The sequence below is a fragment of the Protopterus annectens genome, chromosome 3.part0 (genome assembly GCF_019279795.1).
Source record: "Protopterus annectens isolate FY-2018-M chromosome 3.part0, PAN1.0, whole genome shotgun sequence".
Classification (NCBI taxonomy): domain Eukaryota; kingdom Metazoa; phylum Chordata; order Ceratodontiformes; family Protopteridae; genus Protopterus; species Protopterus annectens.
This window is the reverse complement of record NC_056731.1, coordinates 1,776,928,890-1,776,952,424: the sequence shown is the minus strand read 5'-3', so window position 1 is coordinate 1,776,952,424 and position 23,535 is coordinate 1,776,928,890.

The following is a 23,535-nucleotide window of genomic DNA, read 5'->3' as shown; positions in this document are numbered from 1 at the left end:
GAACTCTTGTCTTCGTATATTATTTCATCAGAAGGCTCAAGAAAGGAAGGGAAACTTATAGCCAACATGCAATGTAAATACATGAAGACTACAGTAACCCTTTTTATGAATAATTAGTTGTAAATCACTTGTTTAATAAGACTTTTATAAAAAAATGGAGGACTTTTAGTTCTTTGTACAATTACAGCATGATATTGAATATATACGATTTTCCTTAAATGTTGAGAGTGGCTCTGTTAAGTCAAATAAGCAATTGTTTTTTATATTGCGTTTAAAAAATCAGCCATGTGACCAGCAGTTAGTCTCACCCACACACACACACAATTCAGCAAAAAGATAAGTTGTTAACATCCACATCTGTTCATACTGAGGACCTCTGGCTAGCTGATTATCCAGTCTTTCTTTCCTGCCCAACTTATCCTCTCTGACCTATCTGCTTGCAGCCATCATATTCCATTCACCCTTTTATTGTCTCAGGAAACTGCTCAGCTTCTTCGGTGAAATGATCACAAAGGACATTATATACACTGTAAGGGAATGCACCAGGTAAAGCAACCTCCTAGGCACAGCCACATGTTTTCTTCCAGCATACAACCATTCATTCTTGCTTTGTCTCAAAATAAGCTTTGAGTCCATACTTGCACTATACATGCTTTTAAGTGATAAAAAATGATATTGTTTCTTTTTATTTTGGTTGATGTGTGTTTTTTTTCTATTATTTAATATGTTATATATCCAGTGGAGCACATTTTATTCCCACTACTCATACACCTGTCATATATAATATTTAATGTGATGTTACTTCCTTTTACTAGCTGCTAATAATCCAATGAGGTATTAAAGAATTGTAGCTTAATAAGGTGGAACCTAATAACTTTTTCTATAGAAAGCTACATTGGGTTATGTTTTATGAAGGAAAGTTTATAAAACAGCACAATACTGAGTTTTTGTAACAAAAAGTACAGTTCTTTAAAATCTTACCATAACGATAAATGTCTTTGCCTTCACTGCTGTAGCATTCTTAACATGTGGGATTACCTGCTGTGGAAACCCAACATCCAGATAGTCTACCAAAGCTAACCATTGCTTTAACTTATACTGAATGTCACCCAAACACTCCTTGCATAGCACAGGGCATGAAGGTGATGTTCAGACGTACCATCTACAGAGCTGATTGCCCCAGTAGGAACACCAGTCCAAGGAACCCAAGAGGTAACTTGTATATCCAGGAAGGCAAAGAACTAGGGGGATTGAGGGAGAGAGTGAATACTGCAGCAGTGAAGGCAAAGACATCTGCCATTATGGTAAGAATTTACACAGCTGTACTATGCCCTTACATTCACTGCTGCAGTATCCTTAACAGATGGAAGAATGCCAAAGCTCAAGAGGAAACTTGGGAGGGGAAAGAAGCAGAAGAGGCCCCTAAAAAGCCATGAAGAACAGCACTAGCAAAACCAGCCCTAGCTCTAGAGATGCCATTCAACTTCTGCTTGGTGAAGGTATGCAGAGAAGTCCAGGTAGCTGCTTCAGGAATAAAATTAGTATCTAAGCCCTTGAAAAAAGTGCCAGAAGAAGCCACAGCTCCAGTAGAGTGAGCCTAAACTGAAGAAGGAAGGCTCTTGCCATGAAAAGTGTAACAGAAGGAAATAGCTTTAGAAATCCAAGAAGAAATAGTTTGCTTGGATATTGCTAGTCAAAGTTCTAGGATGAAAAGACACCATCAACTGATCAGATTTTCTAATAACCTTAGTCTTATCCAAATAAACCCTAAGTTGCCTATGCACATCCAAATTATGCAGCACCTTCTCACTGTCAGATTGCAGACAGGGGAAAAAAGTAGGGAGATTAATAGACTGATTAAGAGATAGCTCATTAACCACCTTAGGCATAAAACAAGGATTAGTGCACATGGGCACCCTGTCCTTATGAAAGATCAAAAAAGGAGGACAAGCCATAAAGGCTTGCAACTCAAACACCTATCTGGCAGAGGTAACAGCTAACAAGAGAATGGACTCCAATAACAATGTTGCAAGAAAGCTGAAGGAGCATGCTTAAAAGGAGCCTGAGTAAACTTCTTTAAAACAAAATTAAGATCCCAGGGAGGAAGGGAGGACGAGCAGGCTTCCTGGGAGGTCTAATATTAAGGACACCTTTAAGAAATTGTTTAATATCAAATCTAGAGGCAAAAGGAGGAGAAGAAGGCAGACAAGCATAGATTGCTGATACATGGGCCTTAATAGAAGAATAGGCCAAACCAGCATTGAGTAGCTCACACAAATAAGGCAGACACAAAGGAACATCCACACTAAGTGGGTCCAGGTTATGAGAGATACACCAAATAGAAAACCTCTTCCATTTGGATGAGTAGGATTTCCTAGTATTAGGTTTCTTGGCCTCCTGCAGTACTTGCAGCATGTCCTCAGAAAAAGGTCTATCAGGAATCAGAATCCTATCACCCATAGTGTCAGCTGAAAGGTGGACAGGTGGGGATGGATGAGAGATCCCTTTTCTTGTGTGAGTAGATCCACCCTGTGAGGTAACTTGTGATGATTGCCCCTGAGTAGATGCAAAAGTAGAGGGAAAGAGAGTCACCAACAAGATTTTGGGAGCATCCTGTTGAATCTTGAACAGGACTTTCAGAATAAAAGTAAGGGGAGGGAATGCATTAAGAAATATCCCTTTCCAAGAAAATGAGAGGGCATCCACTTTCCACTAGTGGACTTGGGACTCTGGCACAAAACAGAGGAAGTTGCCTGTTCAGAGGGGAGGCAAAAAGATCCACTTGAGGAGTACACCACTGGTGGATAATGTCCAGAAACACATCCATGTGAAGCATCCATTCATGGGAGGTGTTTGCCACGGTTTTCTAACTGGAAGGGACATCAACCACCTTTAGAGTCACTTGATATTTGACAGCAAGATTCCATACCAGAAGTGCCAACCAGCAAATAAGATAAGGCCTTGTTCCTTCCTGTTTGTTGATATACTATATCACTGTGGTATTGTCTGTGAACACACTGAGAGGCCCTGGAGAGAAAAGAGGATGAAAGGCCTGAAGAGCCAGCATAAGAGTTCTCAACTCTTTGACATTGATGTGCTGCTTCTGCTAATGAGGTGACACACCCTCTGTACCTTTAAGGAGCCATATGTCTCCCCCATCCCATGTTTGATGCATCTGTGAACAATTTCTGAGAGGATAGAGAGAGAGAGAGATAAAAAGGGATCCCTGGATTCAGAAACAGCTGCTGAATCCACCAGTGAAGTTCCTGTCTGACACAAGGAAGAAGAGAAACTACAAAGTCTAAAGGATGCAAGCATTGGCACCTTCTGAATCCTGCAACCCAGAAAAACATGATCCTGAGAAGCAGTCAAAGAAGACTTTTTGAAATTTATTGTGAACCTTGGGCTCTAAAGAAGGGAAATGGCAAAATGAAGATTTTGCAAAAAAGTCTCTGGAGATGACGCCTGAATCAGCAGGTTGTCTAAGTGAGGAAATATGTGGATTCCTTGAAGCCTGCAAAAAGCAATCACTGGAGCAAAACATTTGGTGAACACCCTTGGGGCAGTGGAAAGGCCAAAGGGCAAAGCAGAGAACTGAAAATGCCAGGAAGCAACAGAGAAAAGCAAAAACTTCCTGAAAAGAGAATGGATCGGAATATGGAGATAAACATCCTTAAGATCCAGAGACATCATAAAGGCCAGAGGATGCAAGAGAGGAAGCAGAGTCTTAAGGGACAACATCCAAAAGGAAGGCACTTTCAGAAAAGTGTTTAAATGAGAGAAGTCTAGAATAGGTCTCCAAGTGCCCTCTTTTATGGTCACTAGAAACAGTCTGGAGTACAACCCTTTCCCTTTGTGGGACACAGGCACCTGTTGAATAGTACCCTCAGTCAATAGATCTCGAAGAACCTCAGGGAAAAAGGGAAGTTGTTCCTGAGAAGGCTGAGGAATGCCTATAAAAGGAGGATGGGATTTCCACACCATCAAGTACCCCTGATGAATGATAGACAGAACCCAAGAATCCTGAGTGATCTGAAGCCAAATAGGAAAAGAAACATAAAGGCAAAGAGAAAGAAGAATGTGTCTGGGAAGAGACAGATAGTCATACAACACCCTGTTTGTCAAGAAAGGAAGGCTTCAGAATCCCCCAAAACTGAGTAGCCTTATCAGGAGCCCATTTGCCAATCTTTTTACCTTTAGTCGAAGGACAAGATTGCCCCCAAACAAAGACTGGCTTAGAGGGGTAGTTTCTCTGAAATTTAGGCACAGGAGAAACAAACACGCATTTAAACTCCTGTAAGGCCTTACCCTTATCCTCAAGGGACTTAAAGAAACTAGCAGCAGCTTCCCCAAACAAAAGTTTAGGATTCAGAGGAGCATCCATCAATGTAGCTTTAATATCATCAGGTAGAGGTTGAAGCCTAAGCCAAGAATACTTCCTCATCACTGAACCAAAAACAGCAGTCCTAGAAGAGGCATCTTAAGTATATTTGATAGAATGATGAACTACTTGAGAGGAAGTCCCCAGCAAGGAAAGAACAGAAGTTTTACCTTTAGTGTCTGCAAAATCAGAAAGAAGTTGACAGGCCTGAGAAAGAAGAACCAACACATACCTAGACATATGGGTCTGATAATTAATAGCCCTAAAAGCTAGGGTAGCAGAAGTGTAAACCATCTTACCCAGCTTGTCCATGGTTCTGCTATCCTTATCAGAAGGAAGTAACTTGGGAGAAGGAAGCAATTAAGACGAGTTATCAGAGGCTACAGTCACCACAGAGGGGTCTCCAGCAGGACATCCATACAAAAAATAATCCTCAGGTACCCTATAAAACCTATCAGGCTTCTTGGGAGCAGGGTGCAGAGAACCATGGGCATGAAAGGCATTGGAAAAAGCATCCAGCAAAGCAGCCAAAACAGGAGGAATAGATGCAGGTTTAGGAGACTCTTAACTACAGTAACTCATAGTGCCTCTTATGGATATCAGAGACCTGAGCACAATTCCACTTAAAAAATTCCATCATCCTAGAGATTGTGTCACCAAATGAAATTTCCTCAAAAAGAACATCAGGAATAATAGAGTTCTGACCCATAGTCCAATGGAGAAGGAATTTGAGTAGAATAAATCAAGAATTCACCATCAGAATCCAACTCTACCTCAAAAAATTCCTGCTCTCTATTCCTTTTGAGGTGAAGAGCGGACCAAGGAGGAACAGGAAATGAAATCCCCTGAGGAGGCTTTAATGACATTAAAGCAGTAAATAGCCCCTGAATAAAGGCCTGCCACTCACTTTGTGGATCCCTAGGTGCAGAAGAAACATGTTTAGTTTGTTTCTTTTTTAAGGGAATCCCCCCCCCCATAAAACTCAGAAGGGTCAGACCAGGGCAGCAGTCGAGAACCACAGTAGGAACTTCTTCCCCAACTAAAATCTGAGGAACTCCCCTAGGCCGTCGGAAAAGAATCAACTGTGGTTCCACATGAACGTCCAAAATGGATGCCTGCAAAGCCTCTTCAGATGTGCTGCCAGCCAGATCCTCATCGGTCTCCAACCCAGTCATGGCAGAGAAATCCAACAAGACAGTTAGGTGAGCCTCCAGGTTCGTAACAACCTTGAGAGAAACACCAGGCTAATTCTGGACAGCAGAAGATTCCAGTCATACCTTTTTCACCTTATTCTTCCTTAACAGCTCACCCTCAGGGCAGTAGATTCCTTCCATTGTATCTTTAGTGTGAAGATTAAGACGTTGGTTCTCAAGATACAAGGAAAGTGAAGAAAGCCTACGGCAAAGGGTTTTTTAGGATGAATGCCTGAAAACTCGAACAAGAAGTATGGTCATGAGAAGCTCCAAGGCAAAAAAGACATTTATCATGGCAGTCTTTATGGGAATCTGTCTCCCAGACTGTCATTTACCCTTCCTGGATGACATCAACCCCAAAAAGTAAAAAAAGGCAAAAAAAAAAACCCAAAACCACAACAGAGCACTTATCTGCAACTTGCTAGGATTCACCAAACAGGTGTAGGCATTAGACATAGCACAAAAATACATGCAGCTGGTGAAAAACAGATGTAGGCAAACTGATTGATGGTAAAAACAAATGTTTGGACTGGCAGCAAAGAAGTTCTGAAGATGGTACATCTGAACATCACCTTTACGCCCTGCACTATGCAAAGAGCATTTGAGTGACATTTGGCATACCTTAAAGCAATGGTAGGCTTTGGTACACTGGCCGGACATTGGGCTTTCACAGCAGGGAATCCCATCCATTAAGAATACTGTAGCAGTGAACGTAAGGACATGCTCTATGCTTCAGTGGTATGTTTAACAGCTATAAATCTGGTCTTGGCAGGTGTACCAGTCTGAAACTGCGAAGAGAAGTACAGAGGAAATGCTACCATCCTAAACCATTCACCACTGCAATGGAAAGCACTAGAAATATAATGGAGAAAGTCTATGGTGAATTTCAGAGTTGCGGTTATACCATGAATGTAAATGAGAATTTCAGGTGCTGAAGAAGAAATAAGAGAAATTTTGTGTCATACTGATAGAATTCCTCATTTAAAAGCAAAAAAATGCAGTCAAATTGACAAAAAAAAATACATTCTTATATATTTAATCTCAAAATACTGAAAGGCTGAATTTCAGTATCTCAAGACCATAAAGTTGAATCCACAAAACACCAACAGCCCAAAACCGTGAAACTTCAAATCGCGAACACACACCATACACCACACCACACATACACCACAATACCCACACTACAAAAAAAAAACACACACAAACATAACACCACACATCTACAAACCTACACTACATATAAGCAGGGGGCAAGCCCCCCTGCACCTCCCATGTGGGGGTCTGCACCTCCCACACACCCCTACTTAAATATACTAACTACGAGATCACACAAACAGAAAAAGACAGTAAACTCACATCCAGACATTCTACAGTTCCTCACACACACACACACACACACACACACACACACACACACACACACACACACACACACACACACACACACACACACACACACACACACACACACACACACACACATCACACATATATAAACACCACCACATCTAACATTTAAACACTCATACTTTTACCTGCCTACCCTAACCCACACGTAAAACTTACAAACACACTCACATACACTCAAACACCTACCCAAAACCCTTACAAAACACTCACTTACCTTAAATTCCACCTAAATCCACACACTACACTGGGCACCATCCCACAATACACTACACGTCAAGTAAAGTAAAGCCATAACGACAAATTCAACTTAGCCAGATTCGTGATTATGCACTTTTGCTATTTTGAAGATTTGACTTTATGGTCTTGAGATACTGAAATTCAACCTTTCAGTATTTTGAGATTATAAAGTGAATATATATATATATATATATATATATATATATATATATATATATATATATATATATATGGATCTACTTCACTACACCGACACGCTACAAAGCCGACACCCAAAACACCGAGACCAAAAGAACGAAAACACACAATACCGACAACTCACAAAACCGAACACCATAACACCGACACCCAAAACACCGACACACAAAACGTAAACTACACATTACACACAACTATATATGCACTAACCTTAACCCAAACCCTAACCCTAAGGTTCGACACTACCGCACACTTACCCTACCCGCACCCTAACCCTAACTCACTTAACCCACCCCTAAACCTAAAGTCCGTCACTATCGTACACTTACCCTACCTGCACCCTAACCCTAACTCACTTAACCCACCCTTAAACATAAAGTCCGTCACTATCGCACATTCACCCTACCTGCACCCTAACCCTAACTCACTTAACCTGCCCCTAAAACTACAGTCTGTCACTATCACACACTTACCTTACCCGCACACTAACCTTAAGTACGACACTACCGCACACTCACCTTTCCCGCACCCTAACCCTAAATCCCTCACTATCGCACACTTACCTGTCCGCTCCCTAACCCTAAATCCCTCACTATCACACACTTACCGAGTCGCGCTCATACGTTGCCCATGTCGTTGTTTCGGCTGTCGGGATTTCACCTTGTCGATCATCTGAGTCTTCAGTCTTTTGGTCTCGGTGTTTTGGGTGTCGGCTTTGTGGCATGTCAGTGTAGTGAAGGGGACCCATATATATATATATATATATATATATATATATATATATATATATATATATATATATATATATATATATATATATGTATGTGTGTGTATATATATATATATATATATATATATATATATATATATATATATATATATATATATATATATATATATATATATGTGTATGTATGTTTATGTGTGTTGTTGTAAAACACATCTCATGTTCACACACATACAAGCATGCACACAAATACACATATACACTTTTTTCCAGCAGAACATTAATTTCCAGTCAAATCTGCCTTTATTACAGGTTCTTCTGTATTTTCTTTTTTATCTGTACTACCTTACTTACATTCTCATTTTTGCAAATCTGTTTGACATAGGACTCTTGGCAAATTGATGGTTAGTATTAAAAAAAGTACAATGTACATCAAAAGTATGCATAATTACAGTAGCATTTGTTTGATGTAATTACATTATTCTTGTAAAAAAGAAGTTATCAGTAAAGAGTACATTACTACAAAGTCTCTAGTAGATGATTTTATTTTTCAGTTTTACAGATTAATTATTTTTTCAGGTTGCAAATAAAAATAATAAGGATAAAATCTAAGATAAAGTATAATCCTTGCATTCCTTCTGCATTTTTATATAATTCTGCAAGCTATGATGCAAACATATTCAATGGCACAGAGAAAACAGATGACTCCTTCCCAATGAAAAGTTTAGTAGACTTTGTTGGCTTCAGTTTTCTTTCTCAGTAGATATTTTATCATGCTATGTATAAATCTTGCAACCTGTTATTCTACTCATCCAGTACTTAAAGCCTCTTTACTGACTAATCGGCCTTTGTATATGTCATTTAAACCTTTGGTATTTATTTAACATACCTTTTCTCAGGTGGTGTAAATAAAACCAGTTTGAAATATTCGGTACATAAACAACATATAAATAAATGTTTTCAGTGGTATTCTTTTTAGCATTTTTGTATCAGTGATTCAATAGTGAAATCAGTTCTGGCTACATTCCCTAATACCAGATTCTCTCTGAAAGTATTGACAAAAAGTAACAAATCTAAGACTAAGACAAAGGTTATAATATGTAGGATATGAGCTTCAACTCATATAGATCCTTTAGAAGCTTAAACACAAGTTTTGTTTGCAGATTAAGGATTGGTTGGATAACATATTCTGGCTATTTTTCTACTGTTGAAAAAGTTGCATAACTTCCCTGGCCATCAGATTACTTTTTCTACATCATCATAAAAATTGTCTTGTCTGTCCCGTACATGATGTTGCTCTATTAATCATTTGAATAGTGTTTTCAAATCATCTGCTATCCTTTCTGTGAAACAGTACTTCATCGCATACTCCTTGACATCTTCTAGTTCTTTCTTTGAAAGATAATGTGTTCTTTGATGGTCTTGATACAACTGAAAATCTTAAATATTTTAGCCATGTCTCTTCTCGTCTTTTCTACTGGTTTTGCTCACACTATACATATTAAGCTTTTTATCTGTCTTTATAAGGCTACTGGTGCTGACCAGATGCTTGCTGCATGTGCCATGTAAACCCCATGAATGGGCTAAATAGGGAGAGGGGGGGGTCAAGCAATATTCATAAGCCACAGTGTATTCTGCCTTATAGTTCCCGATTTCCCTTGACCACTCATCACTTTTCTCCCCTTCTTTTTTCCCTATATTTATTACACTTCCTACTCTCACTCATGACCTAATCTTATGCTCCACTGACCAAGCCCTACTCTTTTCACGTTTTTGTGTTTGTCCATTTGTCCCACCAAGTCCTCTAGGACTTAACCAGCATTACCATCCTACTCCATGTTCCTGTTTTAGAAAGTGTGTTATTTCAATGTGTTACAAAGGTCTCTGCTTCATACATCATAGAATTATTATTGTCTGATGAAAACAGTAAACACATTTTCGCTTTTGTATCTCTGTTATTACTGGTGACACTAATAAAAGCTTTTCCATTTTAACTTTTCCTTCTAGTATGTTTATCACCTCAGAAATGGATTTTTTTATATAAAGGCCATAACTAACATGGACATTTTAATTTGGGACAGTGAAAGATCATTAAGAGGTTCATTTTTTTTAATTTATAGCACATTTAAGGAGTGCCTCATTCTGGAGAGATTATTCACAGTTTTACCATCAAAACATTGCCCACATTATCCCTAAGTACTACCATTTTCTGTGATAATTTTATTCAATTATATTTGTTTGCTTGTTTATTTATTGCAGTAAAACATTGAACAGAACTGATTTTCTGTAGTATGAAACAAAGAACAAATGTAAACAGAATTTACATACACTAACATAATTACCATTAAAGTATTAGGTCATTATAGTTAAAGTATGTGGTAAGGATGATAAGGGATGCAAAGATTAACTGTGGTGCCCACTAAGATAAAGGCCTAAAAAATCAGAATAGAAAAGAATAAAGAAAAAAAATGTGAGTAGAAAAAAGTGGATTAGAGTTGGTTGTGGAAGTTAGGTAGTAACTATAAATATTACATTTGATGTTCACTGCATTGCATTACAGTTGTGATGCAAAAAAGTGATGCAAGATGATTGGAGAATGAATATAAAAATTATTGAAAAGTGGGTAGGTATAAGTCCACATCTTGTACTTGCTTTAGGTACATTGCTGCAAGTACAGATTGTTATTGTGTGTCTACTGAAACAGCATATAATTGCCATATTTTTTCACATCTAATACTGAATATGTAAGTCTATGTCTCGGTGCTGCTATCATGTGAACTTTATTTACAATAGTAAAACTAATAGAAGGTAAAGAACAAAACATATGCACTTCCATAGCCACATTGAAAACACTAGGAAAAAGCTCAATTGTCTTTTATTCTGGTACTTTAAAATATCCCCATTTCTTTCCACACCAGGTAGTACATTATAAGCAAGGAAGTCCTCTTTGTTCATCTTATACAGGGCTCCCTGACACAGCCACAGCCTCTAAATAAAACTCACCCACTCTACAGTATTTTGAAAACAAAATCTGCTGACACATTTCCAATTTGTCCCCCCTAGGAATGCCACTGCACCACCCTCTCTAAAGGGAGATGACTCGCAGTCACCTGAGTCGAGGCACTCCTAGGGTCTCTTCTTTTCACTCTACTTCAACCAGGTGCCACCAGGTGCCATCATGCTTCTTGCTGCCAAACTCTATAATAAAACCACCCCCTGCAACTACTACAGCTTCGCCCAATTGACTTCCACACTCCAGACCTCCAAACCAAACTGCACTGCACTGACTTCTCCATTCTTACATCCAACCTCTGGTAATCCCCCAGCCTAAAATAAATTACCTCTTTCACCACTCTCCTAGCAAAAATCAAAATACACCCCCATCAAAAATATGACTGCAAATGCTTTTCCTCAGAGACATAACCTAATTCCTCCATTACCTACATCACTTCGACTTCCACCCTCTTTTCTCACCTGGTGCTTACCTCCCATGTATATTACTAAGTGCATCCACATTCTTTTTTCTTTCCTGTTAGTAATATCCTTTGTTAATAACATTAGCTCATTATTTCACTTCTTTGCTATAGTCTTTACCTTATGCAATTACTCTGTATTTATGAATTAGTTCCGCTTTTATTTTTTTGCAAGTGGTCTATTGTGATCAGTGCACTACTCCACTAAACAAAGTAAATAGACTTTATTATTACTCAATAAAAAATGGCTAAATGTACTATGTATACTCACCTTAATATGTAGGCATGTGTATGCAGGTAAGGTATGCACAATGTCAACTGTCATTCAGTTGAGATTTACAAGAATGCAGTGAGTAACCTCCAAATTCTTCTATAATGTAAACATCTATTAAGATATGTACAATTAGGCAATACTTATAGAAACTAGAAGTAAACATCAGATGTTAGTTGTTAAAACTTCTGGAAGCTATTTTAACACAATGTGGAACACAACATAAAGAAAAACATTTGCAAGAGGCACTGCAGTCTATTCAACGATATTCATACTGAGGACTTAAAGTAAGCAGTATTTCTCAAGTTTTCAGTTCAAAGTGAATGGAACTAGGATCTGACAAAATAAAGCAGGGTGACTTAATCTTGTGAGCTTTGCCTTCACACTGCATTATATGTTATATTTAGCTTTCCAAGGAAACAAAATTTTATTAAGATGTCTGCCTCAATGAGGACATTCAAGTTAAAAAAAATAATTAGATAAGTAAGTAACAATGCTTACTGTTGCATACAGGATTGAATTGTTCAGATCTGCATGAAATTTTAGCATTTCCAGTTATTTATTTTCCTCCACACATTACTGACTTTGTTAGTTAATATTCACAATATTTAAAGACAAGAATGCTATAAATATATATATATATACATATATATATATATATATATATATATGTATATACACACACACACACACACACACACACACACACACACACACACACACACACACACACACATATATGCTTGTAGTTAACTTAGTGGACTAAGGCTCTAAGCTGTTAACATGCTGCATCCTGTAGTCAAGGGTCACCTCTTAAAAGAGGCACTTGCATCCACTTAAATGAATAACAGACAAGTTAATAGTATTTAAGATGCTGGCAAACTGACTAACAATGCTTGATATAAAAAGGTGCTAGTACTTCTTTATCCTTCAAATTCACACAAATTGCCGGAGATATTAGTGTCTTCTCAATGATCTCTGTGAAACACTTATTGTTTCCATTTTATGCTTCTTGCAGAAGTTAATTTAAAAATAAAACTAGCAACTAAGATAAGCAAATATGAAGACATACAATCCATTATCTCACTTGAAACATATGTACCTAGGTCCAGAAGTTCATATGTGCAATAAACCAGCTGAAGCCCTACTATTCATGAAAGAGCTTGATGCCCTTGAGCTAATATAGTAACATCTAGATTCCCATGTAGTCAACCAGTCATTTCTTGAAAGTTCAAGCTAATGTGATGAGCTTAACTAAAGACGTGAGTTTTTGAGATACAAATTTGTCCCATGTCATGGTAAGTGCTCTCTTGTGTTCAAGTCACCAGGGGTTTTCAGAGCAAGGGACTTCTAATAGTCAAGGGTCTTTTAATGTTCCGAATGTCAGACATGTGCTAAGAGGGTCTATGTTATAACACTGAATGCTTAAAATAGCAAATGCTGTATAATCGACCCTTAAAAATCGAAATGGCCAAATGCTGAACACACGGGACAGCGATTTTTTTTTCCCCAGGGAAAACAATTGTTGCTCCATAAAAAAAATAAAAAAATAAAAAAAATAAAAACAAAATAAAGTGGAGAGCTTCGCCCCCACACCCCCTGATGTGGGGGGCTGTGCCCCCCACACCCCCTACTTAAATATATCAACTCTGAGATAGCACCACAGTGGAGGAAATGGCAAAGTCCCGAAAATGGCCCAGTGATTTTTTTCCCCTGGGAAAAAAAATCACTGTTCCGTGTTTTCGGATTCCGTGGTTTCGATTTAAAATGGTCGATAAAATAGCATTCGCTGATATAATAGGGAACCTGCCAAGATACTGTAAATAGACATGGTTGCTGTGGTCATTTGCTATAAGACAAGCTTTTAAGCCTTTTGTTTACCTTTGTAAGGAATCTTTGTACCTTTTCTAATTGCATCAGATGGCATGTCAGCAGAACAGGGTCCAATATTCTATAACTGGTCTGACAAGAATTGTGACAAATCTTTGTAACTTCAACAACTGTACTAGGATGTGCATAAGTTATAGAACATGGTACAGTGCTCTAAAATTGGTTTTATAAGAACTATTTAAACAAAAAATCAATAAGATAAAATACATAAATAAATAAAAATCAAACTCATTCAAGACAGTATTGAACAAAAAAACTTAACAATGCCTTTGAAATTGCTGCATATATCAGCAGAACCACAGCTAGATCATCTGTCACCCTATGCAGTTCCCTGAATTTACACTCCCTCAACCTAAAGCTAAAAAAAAGAATTCCTTAAAGTTGTAAACAAAAAAAAAAAAAACTTATCTGAAGCAGTTGACTATGCTTAAATCACCACACCACTCACATTGGCATTTCAGTACTTCAGACTGCAAATGTAATACTGACATTAATTTATGAAGACATGATATCCCTTTTAGCTTCAGAATGCAATGCTAGTACTGCACTCCTACACCAATGGCACCTGCCAGTTGCACTCATATCAGCTTTAACTCAAGCAACCGCCCCCTTCACCCTGCCCTGTCCTGGTTTCAGCTCTTCATACTATTATGAATATACTAAACATATGTATTGGCTATACAACACATCCTGTGAAGACCTTCCCTAACAATACTAGCAATGCAATTACAAAAAAACTAGTCAAACAAGAACTAGACTAAGAACACAAGAAAAGTTTTATAACTGCAAACAAAAGTGATAGTTTTTTTGCAAAATTAACAGGTGTTTAGTTTCCTGCAATTCAGTAGTCACTAATATACCGACATATGACTTTTAAATCGCATATGTAAACAGATGAAACCTGTAACTCTAAACTATAAACCAATTAAGATTAGTAAAGAAAATAAAAAAATCAGACAACAAATAAATTTTACGTCTCTTAATTGATGTTGTGTTAAGGAACAGTACTTAACTTTTCATGTTTAACTAATCAGTCAAATTATTTTAATCTGGTATTTTTTGCAGTATTTCAAAGAATAGTCTACAAAACACATATCCAGAAGAGCTGCTTTGCTGTCTTCCATGTTATGCCTCATCAACATTGTGATGCCCTACCACTGGACCAGTAATCAAGGAGCTTCAGTCCTCACCACTGTCACCAGCGCAATTTCCCTTAAGAGCACACAGAGACAACAGTCAGTCCAGGGCTGGTTTCTCCCTCTTTCTCCAGATCCCAAATAAGACTCCCCACTGGCACAGCTATAGCGCTGAGATCTCAGCTAAGTGGCCTAGCCAAGACCTCGAGCACCCTCTCTGTCCAACCAGTGCTTTGTGCCCCTGCCCAAGTAGCTGACGCACACACACTTTAAGGTTTGATTTACACACTCACACACACACACACACACACACACACACACACACACACATGCACACACACACACACACACACACACACACACACACACACACACACACACACACACAAACACACACACACACACACATACCTGGGAAAAGCTGTCACAGATTTACTAGCTATGACCCCTTTTGCCCATACTACAAAGTAGTTATCACTGCCATCAGACACTCTTTATCAGCTACTTTAAGGCCCTTAACAAAGGGTGTCAAATCTTATGTGTAATGTTACTATCAATACAAATTGTATTTATTATTTATTTATTTATTTTACATTTGTTAACCGGGGGTGTCTGACTGACCCGAAAAGGCCCTTTTTCAGCAGAGGCCCGGGGAGAAAAACTCCACATAGAATAATTACAGATACATTTAGACATGATCAGTATACACACAAATTACAAAAGACATGTTTTTACAGTGGTGTGCAGCACATCAACAGTTACAGTGGAGAGAACAAACAAAAAATATTTAAAAATAAAGGTACTTAATACATTTGTGGTGTACAGCTGAAATTTGGAACATAGGTAGAATACATACATAATACACAGGTACAGTACATACATTGTAGATTAGCCAGTGTTTCTGAGAATAGTTTTCAATCAGTTTGACCAAGAGTAAGGCTATTAGGAGTGGCCCACAATGTCACCAAATAATTATGCAAGTACTGTCAGAACTTAAATATCTATACAAAGATCAGCCACAATGAAAGGTTTAAATATATTTAATAATAAATAATAAAAGAACAAGACAATACTAAATATATAGTTATAGTGACATCAGAGTTCAAAATCACAGGAAATATTTAAAACAACATTGCAGGACAGTCTCAAATAAATAAAGAAAAAATATCTAAGCTAATTATACTAAGAAAATTATACTGTTCCCTAGACTTAACTTACTCAGAGCAAGACAAATGTGCAGTAATGCATCTTCTGATCAGGTCCAAGACAGACTACAGAATGCTGTCTCTCTCAGAGATTTCTTAAAGTAATATCTCATATATTACTGTAGGGGAAGCTTGCAGAATGACATTATTTCTAGTCATCTGACTATATCCCAGGTAAAAAGCCCCACTGCTAGAATATGGCAATATTTAGCATCTACCTGTGAATATACATAGACAAGGATTTTTTCTCAGATCTTTGGCAAATACATCCCAACCACAGCAAGTTATCTTATCCTGATATTTTGTCACATCTGCAAAACCAACAAAAGTTAGTGCAGCAGTCTTGCATACTTAAACTATGAGGGTAATAACTCTTATTTATATCTCCTTTAAAATTCAAAGATATTTCTGGTTGTAGTAATGGTGTTTTGTCAAGTAACAGGCATCAGAATGCCATTAAATATTTTACTACAGACATAGTGCTCCTGGTTTAGTTAAACCCTGCTTTTGGACATTTTCTCCACTAAAACTAACTACATAGCCAGCTTTTAGTCCCTGCAAAACCATGGCTGCAGGGGCCCCTTAATCATCTTTGTAAGCTGCTGCTGACTGGGGAAAATGAGGAATGAAAATGCATTAATTTCCTAATTATGCTTTTAACATGAACAGGGCTGTGATATGACCCTGTTAGGATGAAGATGATAATGAACATGAACAATATAAGCACTAGAAGTATCAGCAGTCCAGAGTGACTTACCTCAGTGCAAACTTTGGATTTTAAGAAGAGCTGATGCTTCCGATCATCAGGGATAGTTTCTCTTTCAGGTAGTTTTATAACTAATACCAGAACACCAGATACTATAACTCAATTTCTTTACTTAAGAATTCAGTATAATTCCCAAAAATAATAGAATAAATGCTCAGAATCATAAATATGTTTAAATATTTCTCTAATTCACTTAAAAAGTTACTAGAATAACATATTTTGCATCAACATCTATTTTTGGACAATAAATATAAAACTCAGATGTCTGGATTAATTGACTGTAATCCTGAATGATTTACCAGCAAATCAGACTTTTTACGAAGGATAAAGCAAAAGTATGAACAAAATCAGGGAAGGTCTGTGAAAGTAGGGACAGTGACGAGTATGCATTACTCCTCGATGAAATAAATATTACTGCTTCTGCTGTTTGATGACTGCTAAACAGCAGTGACTAATCTGGTGTGGCAGTACCAATGTTGCACAAGGCATTGCTGTTTGCTGAAATAAGTACATAACTAGTACTGCTGTGGCTTATGCATGTTAGTGTGTCTGTGTGTCTGTGTGTGTGTGTGTGTGTGTGTGTGTGTAAAAAAACATCACTGATTTTTATCTGTGCATGCACCCAATAATGCCAGGACACAGACATTATTCTTGTGCATCAGTAAAAAATGTACCTAACAAGTAATTATATTTCGAAAGTAAGACATAACATATATCACAGAACATTCCGACACTTAGATATTCTTGGAGTTTGGTTGCCTCCATGCACCAGACTGTCTAAATGGATAATGGGGACTCCCTTTATCATCCTTGCCTCTATGGGGTGTTGGAGAAAAATGTCAATTTTCTGAATACGCTGTTTAACCTGAATGGTGCTGAGATATGACCCTTTAGGATAAAGCTAATAGCCTCTGTTTACAACCACACCCATTCTAAAACCAGCCCTGTTGAAATGTGTGTGTGTGTACATAAAGCTGTCTGTTATTATGGGGCTGGATGTGTGTGATATTACTTTGATTTTCATCACAGTCAAACCTTAGAGGTGCTCATTATAGCCTGTGTTTGAGCTGAGGGCAGTGTTTTCACAGACCTCAGAGGTGTACAAAGAAGGTTACTATAGCTTGTGTGAGAGGTGTACTGTCTAGGAGCAACAAATTTGAATATTACTGAAATCATTCTCACAATCACGCACTAGGCACATATACATGTGGCTACCTTTGACAGCTGGGGTGAAGAACATGCTATGTATATGTATATCATCAGTCACTTGAAATATATGACAAAGGCAATTTAAATCTCTGCTTTCATCCCAGTCTAACACCAGAGGGATGCTTAGGCAGTGACTTGTCTTTTAGAGGGTTAGGGAGGTAAGCAGTATTTCCAGAGAAGACTTAAATATTCTCACAACTACTGGCTTGTTAGTTTACTCTAAGCTACAATTTTGTCAGCTTTGAAAAGCCTGGGCACAATTATGCCTTGAAAGAAAATAAGACTGACATTCACCATTAGAGTAAAATGTTGAGAAAATGCTCTAAAATGCATCCCAGACCATCTGTAAACCTGTGGCTTCTTGGGCCCTGACTTGAGTTATTTCCTAAATGGTTATTACTGGGCTATCTTGTTCAGGAAAGGTGTGTTGAAGGATGCAAGGAAAACTAAAGCTGAACCACAACAGTGAGTTTCTTTCCTTAATCATAATTTCTGTTCAAGCTATTATTGGATGAAAAGGTTGTGTAAAATGCACTTCAGAGCATATAGAAAGTTATGGAAAAGCTTAGAGTACAGCAAAGTAATGTGAATGGTATGGGGAAGCACAAGAGGAGAAGGACTCGGAGGTGAGGACTGTGTGTGTGTGGGGGTGTTGAAATGTAGGTCCAGTAATGATTTCTCTTTAAGACCAGACCTGTACATAGACTTGTTGCAATGTATCACTGTTAGTAACTCTAACTGCCTCTTTGTTAGACAGCTCAACATAGTGATAGTGTGATACATAGGCATGTTGTAATGTAAAAGCTTGTAGCTGCAGGTCTGTCTGTGGATACTACTCCTAAAAGTTTGCAGCATGAAATAAAGGGTTGCTTAGGATGGATGGCATTGTTAGGATGATACTTATACTGGCCTAGGGGCCCCCAACTTGACATTTGCTGGGGAGTAGAAGTCATAAAACAATAAAATACATTCAAGACAATACATAAATCTCTTTAGTTTTAGACATTGTGTCTCCTTGCTGCACTGAAACTGAAAGATATCTTTTTCATTGCCTAGCCATAAAGTAATTTAACTTCAGCTAATTTTCTGAAGTTTTGCAAGTTAACCTCCTGTATTCCAGTTTCCCCTGTTAAAATATATGCATTTAAACAGTTACAGCAGTGTATGTAGATTTCTTTTGTATTCTGGTAGGGTACACTGTGGATATATTTCAAACAGCACTTTGTAAAATACCTCTTTATCACACATATCTGTACAAGCCATCTTATATGACATACAGTTCTAATATATTTGTAACACAAGTATCCTACATGAATCATGTTGATATTCACAAATGACATATAATTATTTACAAAATTCCAGATTGCTAGGCTGGCAGTATCTCCTTTTGTGACAAACATAATCCCTTTTTTTCCATTTTCTACATGGGATCAGAGTGTTGCATCAGCTGTTGCCACCTCTCCAAATTTAGTGCCACTCTTTTACCTTCTTTGACAGTTATGCCTGACTATAGGTTCATAGGTGTTTAATAGATTAGCAACCACAAGGGCCTTTTTAAACCTAGCCATGTATCACAAATCTGACAACATCTGATACCCTTGATAAGTGCAAGCAGGAGCTTGGGAGGTGAAACATTTACAAGCAGGGGTCTGGAAGATGAATCATTTACAGGCTGTCTGTGTCCACTAGAGACATTGGTGCCAAACCAGGGATGAATTTCTTGTTCCCCATTCAATTGTTCAAGTAACACTTGAATTGGGTTAGGGAGAAACTCTGTTTCACATGAATGGGAAGCTTGTTCCAGAGAAGGGGTAGTCTCTGGGATACATACCTGTCTCTCCAGCAAGCTTTATTTATATCACAGACAAGGTTTATGTCTTTAGAATGAGTACTTCTGGTGTTGTTTGTTTTGTGAATATAGAGGAGGTCCATCAGAGTGGTCTCTTCTCTCATGCAATCAATCAATCTCTTTGCTGGACATCCTATGTCACCCAAATCATCTTCACTATATCAGCTTCTTCTTTCCAGAAAATGTTCTCAAACTACTGTAATCTGTTCTCTTTTACCCTCCTCCATTTGGAGCTACTTTAGCTTCCGCTCTGATAATATCATTTGTTGGTCTGTCCAACAGTGGGCATCCTACCACCTGCCTCAAACACTTCATCTCCCTCACCTCTACCTTCTTCAGTTTTTTCTGCCTTCACTGCCCAGGTTTCTGTGCTATATAAAAGCACTGGTCATACCACTATTTTGTGCACATTATTTTTCAGCTTCTCTAGAATTCTTCTGTTACACACTATACCTGACACTCAGCTGTTTCCACATTATGCCCATTTTTATGAAAAATGAAGATCCCATACTGTTTAAAATTCTCTTAATAATTTCACTGTTGGAAACTTAATATTGCTCTATTAACTGGCATGAGCCAATTTACTTTTCAGGTTGAGTCATCAGCAATTGAAACCAGTTTCCTAACTCTCAAAGTATGTTCAGCTCTCAAAGCAATTTAGCTGTAAGAATTTTTCTTTCTAACCCTTCTAACTCTTCTGAGACTGCTATTTCAATGACTATAGTATTAACCCTTATCCAATTCCCTCTTCCACTTCTCCTTTACCCTTTTCATGTTTCCTGTGCTTCATTGCCTAATTGAAAACATTTTTCATATTGCTTTCCTCAGATTTTGTTTGATTTATCATTACATAAAAATATCTGTTTAGCAGCTCCATAGTCAAATTGTGAGACCTAATCTTGCAAGTCCAGGTTCTTCCTAACACCTGTTAATCATCTGCTTCTACTCCCTAACATAAGTGGCTGAGCACTCCCTACCTTAGACTAAGCAGAGTAACCAGTGACTTCCAATAAAGGTCCAATTCTATGAGACTTATTCTCAGTGTAAGTGATCAATTGCAGAGATCAGGCTGAGAGCGGGTATTTTGGAAGCTGGTCCCAGTAGTAAGCCTGTTTTTAGACAGGCTTCACAGTAAAGTAAGTCACTTATACTATGAGCAGTTCTTTCAGGATCAGGACAGACTTACAGTGAGAGTAACTCTTTTGGAATCAGGCCCACTGTGTCTCCCCGGAGTCAGAGACTAGCCAGCACCCTTATTCTTCACTCATCTGGAATACGTTTCTTTTTGTTTTTCTCTCTCTCTCTCTCCCTCCCTCTCTCTCTCCATGCCACGATGAGTACTCTCAAGAGTAATTTCTCCTTTAATGCACACAACATCTTGATTGCATCTTCTGTGACTTCATCTAAACATATCACTTTCTCTAACTTAATTTTTCCTTAGTGCAACTTTGCACTACTTCTTAGGTGGGTTCTACTTCCTTTTTTATTGTAGGTTGTGCATGCAACAGTACAGCTCCTGTGGACTTTTTTTTGTTCATTCAGAACTTTTTGAAGTATTCATTCTATATTCCTTTCATCTGCTCTTGATGTCCAGTGGACTGATGAGCAGACTGCGTCTGGCATCCATTATGAATGGCATCTGCCAACTACCTTCTTTGCATTTCTATTGTTGCCTAGCAACTTGATAAATCTTTTTTTTTTATCCCATTTGCAGAAACTTTCCAGAGACTGGTAGAGGTCTCTAATGCCATGACTTTTGTCATTGTGACCCATTATTAGTCAACCAGTATCCCATCTCAGCCTGTCCATCTTTAATATTATATCAATTTTAAATTGTATGTAGCTTAATCTTATAGAAGTATATTGTGTAAATGTTTAAATCTAATCATTTACAATTACTCTTTGTTAAGTTTTTATTATACCTGTAATTATATCTGCAAGGCATTCTGTATGACATCTCCATTTTGTGTTACTCCATGGCGAAGAATGAAAACAGGTATCAGTCTCTTTACTTTATCTATTGGCTTATGAAAACCTGAAAAAATATATAAGCAAATAATAATAATACAGAATGTTGTACCATCGTGAAGTTAACTAACCTAACAATCAAGATGAAAGACTGAAGTGTTTTTTTCACCATTAAAGATATAGCAGAATGCTTATTAACTAAATGAATGATTAAAAGACTGTGCCAGTTTTTTTAACAGTGTACTCCTGTTAAGACAAATACATTAATTATCAGGGTTAAACTGGGGATAAAACACATTTTAAGGATGAGGCAACAGTAAAGACAAAAACAACAAAGTTCTTAGCTTTCCTGAGCATCAGGAGTCTATAAACAGAAATGGACTGATGCAAAGTACTAGATGTAAAAATAAATTGACTTAATCTCATTAACCTTGTCAAATCTAACAGTGGAAATGCCTTGTATTCCACTACTTAATTACATGTTTCCTGTTAGGAGTGGATGCATTTGTTACTTACTGAAGTGAGGTGACAGGGAAGTAAGCGTGGGCTACAACTAGAAGGTAAAATTGTTCACATTAAAGAGGGTAATTTCAGAGATGATTTTTTAAAACAATTATTAAATTCACAGCATTTAAACAATGACATGGATACAGTTATAGAAAATAATTCAAACTATTATACACATTTATCATTAGTTGCATGCATTATATACTGATGTTTTCATTTTTAACAATTATCATTCACTCCAATATTACATAATTGTTGAAAGTCCACCTTCCCTTAAATTTCATTCCTCCCCCAGAACATTATGTTGTATGTATTGTTCCTGCAAACTCCTTTTATTTCTGTGTAATTTATTCTTTGCAATTTCTAAAGATCCCGCCACCAATTCTTTTATCTACCTGATTTTGACAGCTGAGTATTAAAACTCAAGTAAACCTAAAAGAGATTATGCTGGACAAGGTATCCAGACAGGTGGCAATGGGAAGGTGAATGCCCTTGTGGAACTGCAAAGTGATGCATATTTATAGAACGCCATATTCCAGGGCTAATTCACATGAGCTAAATTACAAGGCATTCTCATAATATTTGACTGTTTTTAGAAGGAATTAAATGGTAACACTAGAAGAAAAAAATGTCTTGTTATAGAAATTCAGTGCAAGTTACATTTTAAGTGAGATTGCATGTAGGAAGTAGCAGGAGAAATTCTGATCATATGATAATGATATTTTTCAAATATCCAAATCCAGTACAAGTTTGTCTTTAGTCATTAACAACTGTAAGCATTATACGACATTTAGATTTTCAGCATGTGTATGCTACATTAATTATTATTAATGTCAAATGTTCTCATAATTAAATTTCTCTAATTTTTTGTCATCTACAAAGTCTTACCAGGTTTAACTTTGCTCAGCGTTTCTGGTAAGATGTTTAAAAAAGTGTCCATGCTACTTTTAAATATTCTGTATCGAGTACCTAAACTACATTTTTTGTTAGGAATTCAAGTCTGTTCTTCAAGTGTTCATCATCTCTCTGCAAGCTCTTGCTTAGCATCCAGGTTGTCTGTCAAGTCTCCAAAAAAATTTAAAAAAAAGTAGTTAAAATTAAATTGCCTGTTATAA